The 3,117-nt window shown below is 44.6% G+C and overlaps 1 pseudogene; it reads left to right on the top strand.

Moving 5' to 3' along the window:
• The first annotated feature begins 1,308 nt into the window (after positions 1-1,308).
• Positions 1,309-2,075, top strand: LOC113888668 (annotated as a pseudogene).
• Positions 2,076-3,117: the final 1,042 nt, after the last annotated feature.

The following is a 3,117-nucleotide window of genomic DNA, read 5'->3' as shown; positions in this document are numbered from 1 at the left end:
AGTCCAGGTTCAATGCATGATGCAGGGTGCTTGAGGCTGGTGCACTGGGATGACCCAGAGGGATGGTATGGGAAGGGAGGTGGGAGGGGTGTTCAGGATGGGGAACACATGTACACCTGTGGCAAATTCATGTCAATGTATGGCAAAACCACTACAATATTGTAATTAGCCTCCAATTAAAATAAATTTATATTAAAAACAAAATAAAATGATAGCTCAATGAGTGAATGTTCCCCTGTCAGTTTTATCAAATTTAAGAAAAAAATACAATCCGCATTAATGCCATGACACACTTCTTGGAGGCTTCCTTCTCCTTCTCAGAGACTGCATTTAGCCTAAATTCCTCCTTGTAAGACAGAAGAAGGGACCAAATAGAGATTAAAAATAAGGAAGTAGATGGCAATGAAAGAAAGTCTAAATACACAATTAAATCATAAGACAAGGATATTGTTATCCTGTTGCCAACTCATGTCTGACTCTTTGTGACTCCATGGAATTCAGCACCCAAGGCTTCCCTGTCCTTTGCTATCTCCCAGAGTGTGCTCAAACTCATGCCCTTTGAGTCAGTGATGCCATCCAACCAAGTCACCCTTTGTCACCCGCTTCTCTTCCTGCCCTCAATATTTCCCAGCATCAGGGTCTTTTCCAATGAGTCAGCCATGAGGTGGCCAAACTATTGGACCAGGATATTTTCATATAAGTATGCATAGGGACACGAGTCTAAAAACTTGATTTTTATGGGCTTCTTGATTGCATGGTATATACAGCAAAGTAAGCAGATTTTCATGCTGAGTATTTTTACTCTGACTCTGTTAACTAAAACATAGTTGATGGAAGAAATTAGTATTTTATATAAGCTAATATAATGCAATTAGCATATATACTTCATCTAAAAAACTGTAGTATTACTACATCTATTCTAAAATAATTCCTACACAAAATTCTAAAATTGATACTAGCCCCCTCCCACTGTTTGTGGAGCTGCCTTGGAAGTCTGGCTTCACTTGTTTTCTGATCCAGTTACCTGGCTATAGGATCTTTCTTCATTGTCCTGGGTGGCTCTAGGAAAGTGATAGTTTATGGACTTGTGTGTTTTTTTCAGGAGAGTTTTTTTTTTCTTTTCTTTTCTATTGTTTCCCACATATAAGCAAACAACCCGTGCTGATTTTTTACTAGGCTCTGGGATGGTTTTTGATCATCCTGAGAAGAATGAGCCTTGGCCTCCAGGCCCAGTAAAATAGACATCCATGGAGAAGAGTGCTCATTCCTGAGGACCTGGAGGGCTTGCAGCCCAGGGGGACTAGCTAGAAGCAGTTGGTCACCACAGAAGCAGGCTTCCTCAAAGACAGTTTGTACAATGAAGAAATCCTAATTGTGTGGGACCCAACTGTTTAGCATTCAGATATCCCAAAGTGGTACAGGAATCCCGACTACAGTTTCTTCAATAACTTCAAGAGCTATCGTAAGCTGCATCCTGATCAGCCCTTTTACATCCTCAAGCCCCAGATGCCTTGGGAGCTGTGGGACTCAAAGCTGATCCAGCCAAATCCCCCATCCTCTGGGATACTCGGCATTGCCATTATGATGATGTCACTGTGTGACCAGGTGGATATTTACAAGTTCCTCCCATCCAAGCACAAGACTGACGTGTGCTACTACTATCAGAGGTATTTCGAAAGTGCCTGCACAATGGGTGCCTACCACCCACTCCTTTTTGAGAAGAACATGGTGAAGCATCTCAACCTCAGCACAGACGAGGACATCTACCTACTTGGAAAAGCCATACTGCCTGGCTTCCGGACAATTCGCTGTGGAGCATAAGCTCCCCAGCCAGGCCCCCTCACCCTTCCCCACTGGCATTTTACAGCCGGTCTTCTGGCCACCCCGGGCCTCGGAAGGAAGACTGTTTTCCTGAATAATCACAGCCCACACTTCAGGCAGCAAGAGCCCTGGGGCTTCAGAAACTCAAGGGCAGGGCCCCCACCCCAGCCTGCCCTGTTGTCATGGGGGTGTGTAAACCCAGAGCCTCCTGTCTCACTCATATATACCCATTTAGCATTCCCTCCAGAGAGGGTCCTCCCGCCTCCAACCTAGGTAAATGCAAGATTCACCTTTCCCACCAGGGCTGCCAAAACTGGTCTGCTTTCCCCACCAGAATGATGTTATTATTGCGAACCTGGGAAACAGGAAAAATAGGTACAGTCTCTATCCTCACGGAGAAGGCGATGGCACCCCACTCCAGTACTCTTGCCTAGAAAATCCCATGGACGGAGGAGCCTGGTAGGCTGTAGTCCATGGGGTTGGGAAGAGTGGGACAGGACTGAGTGACTTCACTTTCACTTTCAAGTGAAATTCTTATGAATCATTAGTGAAGATTCATGAAATATTCATTGACCTAAGCTTATAAGCATTCATTAAAATTCATAAATTAGAGTGTTTATGGACAACCTATCAAATCTAGGAACATAGAAGGCCACATTGGGTTCATAAACCCTATTTGAAAAGTGACTTTTCATGAATTTTACTGCCTTGTTGTTAGGTCATCAAGTTGTGTCTGACTCTTTGTAACTGCATGGACTATTGGGGGCCAGAGTGAGGTACTCCACCCATGGCAAAGGTCATGAGGAAGGAGGCTCGACATACGCAAAGGCGGGATCGAGCCTCAGGAGTCCCCCTGGAAATCCTCGAGCGTCTACCCCCATAACCAGAGCCTGCCTACTTTACTACTTTGTGCTCTTACCTACACCTCTGACTTTACGGGGGGCTGTCCCCCACCACCTCTTTCGGAGAAGGAGTTAACCTAGAGCTCCAGTCAATAAAAACTCTTGGGTGTGACAAGAGCGTTTTAACCTACAAACTCCTCTGAAGGTTCTCTAGCCTGCCTGACAGGCTTGTCCGGCCACATGTGATTGCTCACAGCCTCCCAACCGTGAGAGGCACGAGATGCTTTAAACCTTCTAAAAACAGGTTCCTTAGAAAAGTTAGAAAACTATAAGTATAAGTATAGTGGGCTAATTAGAAATTGTGTTGGTGAAGGGTTTTTCATTTGTTGAGCCAATGTTTGTTGCTAAGTCTCCATATCCCCTGCCCTTACACACATTAATGAATATATAGAAT

Source organism: Bos indicus x Bos taurus, unplaced genomic scaffold, assembly GCF_003369695.1.
Source record: "Bos indicus x Bos taurus breed Angus x Brahman F1 hybrid unplaced genomic scaffold, Bos_hybrid_MaternalHap_v2.0 tig00000840_arrow_arrow_obj, whole genome shotgun sequence".
Taxonomy (NCBI): domain Eukaryota; kingdom Metazoa; phylum Chordata; class Mammalia; order Artiodactyla; family Bovidae; genus Bos; species Bos indicus x Bos taurus.
This window is presented reverse-complemented; position numbering and strand designations above follow the sequence as displayed.